This window comes from Gallus gallus, chromosome 2, assembly GCF_016699485.2.
Source record: "Gallus gallus isolate bGalGal1 chromosome 2, bGalGal1.mat.broiler.GRCg7b, whole genome shotgun sequence".
NCBI lineage: Eukaryota > Metazoa > Chordata > Aves > Galliformes > Phasianidae > Gallus > Gallus gallus.
In genome coordinates, this window is record NC_052533.1 from 43,198,505 (window position 1) to 43,207,669 (window position 9,165).

Below are 9,165 nucleotides of genomic sequence, written 5' to 3' on the forward strand. Positions count from 1 at the left end.
ATTGTGTGCTAACAGGAAAATACGTGACTGGCTGCAGCCCAACCTTGGGGTGAACTTATATGCCAGGGATCATTCATTAGCTTTCTCTTCTCTCACAGGTATTTGAGGAAAAGCAACAGCAGAAGATGCTGTATGACAGCTTCATAAAAATAAACCATATGTCCTTAAGGATGAGGTTTTTGTCTTTCTAAAGAGGTTCTGGTCACAGCTGAGGTTGCTTATGTTTGATGTGTGCATGTAACAGGCCATGCTGGCAGTAGGTCTTACAGCCTGTCATGTGTTCTCACTTCTGCTGGCTGTCCCACCAGCTCATGAATGCAAAGCCTGGGCTTATTTTCTTTTATAATCTCTTTCTAGGCTCTTGCTGAGATTTCCTGTCTTGGGGGATCTTGCTTAGGCTGGATGGATTACTCAAATGTTCTTGGTCTGGCTCCAATTCCAGCTTAATTTATCTCTAGCTGTTAGGGTTTCTGACTGGAAAAGCTACCCTATAGATTAACAAATTCTTACTGAAAGAGGTGTAGGAGTTGATGTGCTGCAAATGAGTTGGGATCCCCATGTGCAAGGCTCAACCATTAGTACTGTTGGAGGAGCTTTCTCACAGCATCTCCCAGGGCTACACTCCAAGAAAAAAGGAGAATGGTTTTGCCCATTCCCTGAAGCAGGCAGGAGTGTGTAGGCTGTGTAGCTCTTCATGCATGGGCTTCTACTCCACCATACCCATGGGGGAGACTGTTATGCCTTGTGTTGGACACCTTTAGTGAAGAATAATCAGACCTGGGGAGAGGACAACTTTGAATTCTCGAGGTGCAAAGTGAGGAAGAACCTCACGTCTGCAGTACAGCAGAGGTTTCTGTACTGCTGCTGGATACACAGTTCCTTTGCTATTGTCAATCCTTGTTAACTCATTTCAGGGTGCTACTGCTACGCAAAGATCCACAGGAATGGCATGCAGCATTTGGCATTGGAGAATGCAAGCAGCCCTCTTATAGAAATCACCATCTTCATTAAGATTGGCATCTCTAATGCCTCGAGGCAGCAGTTTGGTAATGGCCAGTGGAACTCAGATACCTTGCAAAGGCTGGACATGAGACTGACTTGGCAAATTGCTCCCCGGACCAGTGCCTGAGGCAAAGGTTTCATTCAGGTCATGTTTCAACGCGGTATGTGGGTTTTGGTGGTTCAGGGTGAGTTGCAGATCCCTCAGAGTTTGACTGTGCAAGTCCCAAATGTCTTTCACAACTGAAAGCTTTATATCTTGAATACATACTGAGATTAACATAGGGTTTCTACCAAACCTTTTGCCTCTGCTCCATGACATCACATCTGTGCTAACCATGTTTTTGACAGTGCCAAACAGAAGTTAAATATGGCATGGAGGACCAAACATGCTTTAGATATTCTGTAAACTTGATTACACCATGCCATAACAGAACATGTTTCGTGGGCATATAATGTGTGCCCACAGCATATTTTTCACTACCCTTAGCTTTGCTCAGTAGGGGCCAATAGTGGACATATGTCAGTGTTTCTGGGAGGTTATGCTTCAATTCTGTTAGCAGATCTTGAAAAAGACCTTGTGATTCCCCTGCAGAGAGACCGTGTATGATCCATACTAACTGCTGAAATAATGGCCCCAAGACTGTTCCAACTGGTTGATCGAGTGACATTGAAGTGTTGTTGTTTATATGCTCCAGAGAGCTCCAGGACACGAGGAAGACGGATGGGTATTCTTCCTGTGCACACTTAAACAACACATTTGATCCTGTCACCTTCCCTGTGTCAACTGTCTTCTTTAGAAGTCAGCAGTAATGAATGATGCAGATCAAATCTAGGTGCTGACACTTATCACACTTGTTCCTTTCGTTAAAAAAAAAAAAAAAAAGTAAAAAATGATCACTTTTGACCTTAAAAAGTGAAGGTAATTTTACTTCTCTAAAACTCTAAAGAGTTTTAAGGATTAACTGATGTGCATCATTTGAAGACTGTATTAGCAAATGGGGCCATCTGTATCCTTGGTAAGAAACACTGAACACAGACCTTTGATCAGCTTATCTTCCTTAGACATTGACACCACTTGCTCTCACAGCAATCTGGCCTTGCTTCACAGTTTTCAAGGACCTTTAAAAAGTCCTAACACTGACTATACAATGGGTATTGGCTTGACTATATAATGGCTTGACTATACAATGGGTGTATCTCTGGCTGATAGTGCTCATGGCCCATTACCACCTTCTTCCTCTTCCCACATCTTAGCCCCATGTCATTACTACCCAAAATAATAGTCTCTTCACCAGAGTTCCTCAGCTGGAACCAAAGCAGTTACTTGAATGAAGCTGTCCAAACCCTCAGACATGTGAGCTGCCCAATGCAGTTGCCTGGCCAGTTGGCAAGCATCTGTCTTGTGCCAGATGATGGATCTGCCTCATGCTGTGCCCTGCTTCCAGCAATGACCAGATGTGGGTACCTGGGAAGACTCCAAACAGGACAGGCATGCATTTCCAGAGCATGCTCCCAGTGTTCAGACATTTTCAGAGTTTTCCTGAATCAAATGCAGTTTCTATGCAATAATAACCCCACGTACTTCTCTTCTCCATGATCCTACCCGCTCTCCCTTTGAGTACCTGCTCCAGCTGTTGACCTTCATGACCCATTCCAGCTTTGATTATCTTCTCCTCTCTGCCCCTGGCTGTTTGCCATAACTTTCTCCCCACATCCTTTACATCGGTTCCTACCATCACTTCATGCCATCTGTGTCACTTTTGCTGATTGTGTAGTAATGCAATGTTTGGTAAATTAAAATAAAATAAAATAAAGCAAAATAAGTATTTTCAACAGTAATATGCCCTTAGGTATATACGTTATTATTAAGATGAAGAGAGTAGAGAATTGAGCTAGGAAGCAATCAGACGGACTGTTTAGACTGGGTAAAAGCGTGAATGCGACAACTGCTGTTGGTGTGGGGAAAGTCTGTGACAGTCATTGGGAGTGGTGACCTCTTCACCTCAACCAGCAGCAGCTGGAACAATTCGCCCTCAGTCTGCCTGTCTTTGGCTTGCTGAATGCGCAAACACTCCGCACAGACTGGAGCTGCCTGAATTTACAAATATCTCTGACCACCCTGAAACTGTGTGTTGTTTTTTTTTTTCTCCAGCAAATAAATGATTCACCAGCCAAAAATAACACAAGCACCTATCATAACAGCTCCAGTTGCTCCTGCGTGTCTTGGAGCTTACAGCAGACCTGTTTACTGTTAGTCTTAACGTGGAGGAGGTGCTGGGTATGTCTGGTTGTCCATCTGTGCCTGCCACCAGGGCTCTGCAGGAAGCATTGCTGATCACAGAATCACGGAATCATAGGGGTTGGAAGGGACCTCTAGAAATCATCAAGTCCAACCCCCTGCTAAAACAGGCTCGCTACAGTAGGTTGCACAGGTAGGCATCCAGACGGGTCTTGAGCAGCTTCAGAGAGGGAGACTCCACAACCTCTCTGGGCAGCCTCTTCCAGTGCTCTGTCACCCTCGCAGTTAAGAAGTTCTTCCTTGTGTTTGTATGGAACTCCCTGTGTCCCAGTTTCTGCCCACTGCCCCTCGTTTGCATTGCTGCAACACTGCCTACTTCCACCTAACCTGGGTGTTCCTCTTCTTTTGCATTCAGGACCCTGTTGGATATCTAAGGAGAGTAAATGGACACAGCTTGCAAGCTGCTGGGAGTCTGGAGTTTGTCTGCCTTGAGTGCTTGTGAATACAGCGGAGTTTTGTTTGAAAGGAACCTCACTTGCAAACAAATTGTGAGCAAAAATCCCCGACATTATTTGTGACAAATCGTTTGGTCAGCGCTATGTGCTTCTGTCTGATTCTTCCACAGACAGGAGTTACTCAGCCCCAGAGCAAACACAGCACTGCAGCGCACTCTCCAATTGCCGGGCTGGAAGAATGCACTGTGTTTCTGTATTTGCTCTGACTTAAAAATCTGCTTGCTTTGTCTGCGTTCACACCTCTCTATGTTCATGAGCTGTGAATGCTCAAACAGGCGAGATTTACTCCTCCGTATAACTACCGAAAGCAAAATGAAACCTCGTTATTTGCGAACGGAGTAATGTGTTTTAATGTGGGATTCTGCTTTTGGAAAGCCTCGCCAGGTCTCTGAACAAAGGCTGCGAAGTGAGCCAGACATGGGTGTGCCAGTCCTTGGTAAATAAAAACATGCATGTGCATAAGTACGTCTAATGAGTGCTCAGACGGAATTAACTGCAAGATCCGTATCTTGCCAGCAAATCTGTTGAGCAGCCTGTTTTTATTTATTTATTTATTTTTTTAAGTAGCAGTGCCTCAGGCAAAGGTCTGTGCGGCCCGGCAAGGAAAAGCTGAAAATGGTCTGTGTAGAACTTGCGGAGTCACGGCCGCCCTCTCCGCTGTCTCCAGGCAGTGGAAGCCATCGAGGGCCTTTGCAAATCCTTCTCCTGATTATGAGATTTGTCCTTATCCAAGCGGGAAAATAACACTGCCATGGGACCTGTGTGGCCCATTGCCACCGGAAAGGAGATTTGCAGTAAACAGTTGGCAGCCCTTTGCTAAAAGCAGGAAAAGTCAGCAGAGATCTGCAACTTCAAGCAAACTTGAGGGTTGCAAGGCATCAGGGGTTGGTTCATGCCTTGTGTCTCGTCAGGTAACATGTTTCTGGGCAGTGCTAGCTTCTCTCTTAGCATGAGGAACGGGAGGGAACAGGACTTGGGGGTACTGGTGGATGCCAAGCTGGACATGAGGCAGCAACGTGCCCTCACAGCCTACAAATCCGACTTTATCCTGGGCTGTATCAAAAGAAGAGTGGCCAGCAGGGCAAGGGAGGTGATTCTGCCCCTCTGCTCTGCGCTGGTGAGGCCTCACCCGGAGTACTGCATCCAGATGTGGAGTCCTCAGTAAAGGAGAGACATTGACCTGTTGGAGTGTGTCCAGAGGCAGGCCACAAAAACGATCCAAGGGATGGAACATCTCTCCTATGAGGACGGGCTGAGAGAGCTGGGGCCGTTCAGCCTGGAGAAGGCTCCAAGGAGACCTCAGAGCAACTGTTGCTTTCCTCTCTCATGCTCTCTTCATCTTCTGGTCTATAGAACCCCCAGTGCAGGGGTGGCACTGGTGTTCAAGCAGTGCCTGGCCCCAGTGGCTTTCAACAAGCATTGATTTGCCGGGGGGTATTTTGGATCAGTGCTTAAAGGTTTCTAAGGTGTGCTGGGGTGTGGGGAAAGAGATATGGTGAAGGAAATGAGGGACAGTGAAATGGCTATTCATTTTTAATGCTTCGTGTACTCCAACATAATTGGGAGAGTGGTTCACAAGGCTAGGGAATGGCATGACTTTTGCCTGAGGGCTCTACCTGCTATATTTGAGATCTGCAAACAGTAGCCATCTCAAAGCCTTTCAGGAAACCCGCACAAATTGTTTATAATGCAAAATGTTAGGCAGCCTAAATACAGGAGAAAGGACCCAAATGATCATGCGTTGTGCTGCTTTTTATGCTTGCTTTTTTACCAGCGTTTCTGTGCTCCAAGCAGACATGGTCTCCTCCCACTGCGCTGCCTGGCAGCAATGAGTTTGGTTTATCAGATTCCACCAACTTTGTGTTTGTACACCGTAAAAATCATCCAATTTAGTGGTCCTGATGGAATGGACTTAACGTCTGTGTCACCTGGTGAGATAAGAAGACTGTCGGGGTTGGAAGCAATCCTGTGAATCAAGGCTGGCCTGGCACTGCTGTGTATCAGGTAGCCATGGAAATCTGCTCTCCAGGTAGATAAGCAGCCAAGTGCCACCACCTGGGCCCAGACACAGGAAGAAGAGCCAAAGAAGCCAGCAATGGTGGAGATCTCTGAGCTGCCTTGGAGAGGTAGAAGGATGCATAATACAGGGTGGTGGGACAGGAGCAGAGGGGAAGAAAGTCTTCTGTATCTAGCAGCAACTGCTATCGGAGGAAGGTGTTTGTGGAGCACAGAATGCCATCTGGGTACATACAGATGTGAAGTAAATGAAATATGTGTCCATGGTTGTTAGAGGCAGGACCAGCACCTGGATCCTCCCTCTCCTATCCATTCTCTCCTCTCTCATCTTTCCCAATGCTCCTTGTCCATAAGTTGGACACCTTCCACCAAGTAGTCCTCCATTAGCACCATGTCACCTCCTCCTATCTGCAGCTCTGCTTTTGAAGGCTGTGCCATGGCAAACTTTTGAAAGAACCTCATTGCGAGGATTACTGTCCTATTATTGTTGCTGTTGTTATTATTGTTGTTATTATTATATCCCCAGTCCAGTGTTATATCTGAAATGAAATGCTCAGGAAGACGAATGAACAGCCCCTGCAATAAGTAGATACAGAGACTTCTCCAAGAGGTGAGTCTCGTTCTCATGTACGTTACTGAAATAGGTATAATTATGGGTCATGTGGTTTTTTATTGCTCCTGAAACTCTCTTGGTATCTAGCTGTATAAATGAAGATTTAATGATATGAGTCATCAGAGATCTGTAGTCTTGATGACAGCGAGCTCCACAGTATGTATGTTTTCTTGTCTCTGTTTTGCTCCCTGACAGATTCTTAAAACGATCTCTGCATTTTGGTATGAGGAGAAAATCAGTATAGATTTTTAATGCATTCATTTATATTCTCTACTCTTGTTCTCTCCCTACTTTGTTGTCATCTCTTCTGTTGTAACATGGGTAAATCTGTTCTTCTGCTCTCTTTAGATTCTCCTTGCCTCAACCTCCAGTTATTAGTGGCCACCCTGTCTTTGTGAAGTGCTGCTTTGCCTTTTGTGTGGTCAGTTCCAGCATATCCTTACTGCCCAAGTGTTTGGACCGGTGCTGTGCTGCTCATCCACCTTCTGGCTGGCCCTCATGGAGTGCCCTTACTCTCTAGATGCCATCGATACATTTCACCTTCATCAATAAAGATTCCTACCTTGCTGCTTTTTCAGGCAGAAAAGCACATTCAGTATTTCCCAGTATTTATGAGGGCTTTCCTACAGATGAAAATGAGTACGTGGGAAACTAGATTGCTGCTCTGTCCTCCTGCCATGCATAAGCCTCTTAAAGCTCCCTAGGAGAAACTGCCCCTTGAGATGTGAGATGACAAATACTGGACCCTTTGACTTGAGTACTTGCCATCCACTCTGCTGGCTCTTACTCAAGCCACAGTTTGTGCTCAAAATTTTCAAGTGGAGCTTTGGAAGAGCTGGTTTCGGGGTTGCTGCTGCTGAACTCGTTTGCAGCAGCCACACCAGTCCTTCCAGACCCTGTGAGTGAGAGCCTGGGCTTGGGTGTGAATCACAGAATCATTAGGGCTGGAAAAGATCACTACGATTATCTAGTCCAACCATAAACCCATGATCGCCATGCCCACTAACCCATGACCCTCAGGGCAGTGGGTGCTTAAGTGGCCGTTCTTGTGCACAGTGCATACAAGGGATGTTGGGCAGTGATTGTGCTGTATTTCCACACTCATTTACTGTGCCAAATCCCCCTAGACTGCAAGCCGTGTCTTACTGCCCTATAGCACGTTAACCATTGTAAACACCTCCCTGCCCTTCTCAGGACAGTTCATGTCCCCTTTGAGCCACACAGGATCCCAATGTATTTTTGGACTTATGATCCTGTCCCATAATCTCTGGTCTTTTTCCATCCTTTCACTGACAGCCAGTCCCCATTTCACATCTTGAATTCCATCTGCCTGGAAAACAATCAGCAAATAAACATTGGAGGAAATATCGGGGAAAAAAAATAGCCATGCCTAGCAATTGGCTTGCTGCCTCCAGGCAGGTGCAGGCTGCGTGTGAACAGCAGCATTTCACTCAGCAGTGCTTTTGAAAGCAAGGAGCTGACGGCAGTGGGAAAGCTGAGTGATGTGATGGGTCTGGGGCCAGGGAAGCATCATGTGTGGATGCCAAACAGACGGCTGAATTTTAGACGCCGCTAATTTTAGTTCAGCCTGATTTGCTTCACTGAGCTCTCCTGGAGCTCTGAGTGCTGTCATTCAGGTTAATCAGAATTCTTTGCAAGACTTAGAGCTGTCGGGTACACGAGAATTTGATCTGAGCTTTTTCTTTCTTAAGATGAGGCTCTCCTATGTCTTCTGGCCTTACCATGCTAGACCAATAGAAAAATCATGAATCTGTTCTACCATAATTCCTCTCCTCCTCACTATGATCTTTAACCTATTTGCATGTAAAACATCTCACAATATGCCGCCAAGTGAATGTTTAAGCAATCAGCTCCCCTCTTTGCCCCTCACTCCCTGTTCTCATGCAGGGCTATGAATCACTGCCTGGCAGAAGCAGAGTGAGTTGGGAGTGGGCTGAGCGCTGCTCCTGCCACAACAGCTCTTTCCAGGCGATCCTTTATCCCAGGTGACCTGTGTGTAGGTACCTGGACTGATAGCATGGCTGTTTCTTACAGTGCAATCATCTGGCCCTACCCTTAAACAAAGCCATGTGCTGGCCCCCAGTTGCAACTGCTGCAGAGAGCCAGGGATGGAACAGCTTTCCCCATCTTCTTTAAATCCAGTAACTTGTTTTTCAGTGTTCATCTCTGTGGCTCAGCTTCCTATGTGCTTGCAGTATTGGTGGTGGGGAGACTGTCTCTGTGCTCAGGTGTAAAAATGAGAGAATGGTTTTGAAAACAGACTCGGGATAACAGAGTTTCATTTAATCTCCAGGTTATCACTTGAAATTCATTCTGTGCGGGTTGTGATGAAACGTGGTTACCGCCAGACAAGTGCTCAGTGCTTCACCTAATGAAAACTGGCACTTTGCAGCAATTCCTGAGCAGGCATGGCAGCAGCTGCTATGGGATGGCTGAGGCCATCTGTTCCTCCCTCAGCTGCTGGCCACCGTGGTGGTGGCCCCTTTCCCTGATGATTGTCATGGAGGGGACGGTGGGGCTCAGCACATGACTGCAGTCGGATGCACGGCTGGTGTAGGAAGCAAATGTTGTAGTTATGTGGTGCTTCTCCTGGTAGCAAGGGCAGATGAAGTGGTTGCTGTCCTGAGCTGTTTACATAATAGAATCATAAAGTCATCTAGGTTGGGAAAAGCCTTCAAGATCACTGAGTACAACTATCAGCCTCACCTACTGAGTATCATCACTAAACTGTGACAGAACATTCTGAGTTGGAAGGCACC

At 46.3% G+C, this 9,165-nt stretch overlaps 1 long non-coding RNA gene across 2 annotated transcripts; it reads left to right on the plus strand.

The window, feature by feature from the left end:
- The first annotated feature begins 3,095 nt into the window (after positions 1-3,095).
- Positions 3,096-6,983, plus strand: LOC121110088. Of its 2 annotated transcripts, XR_005857728.1 has the most exons (4): positions 3,096-3,434; positions 3,657-5,687; positions 5,786-6,382; positions 6,734-6,983. It is a non-coding gene; the product is annotated as an uncharacterized LOC121110088 (long non-coding RNA). The 2 variants fall into 2 exon arrangements; XR_005857727.1 differs by having other exon boundaries at positions 3,657-6,382.
- The last annotated feature ends 2,182 nt before the right edge of the window (positions 6,984-9,165 follow it).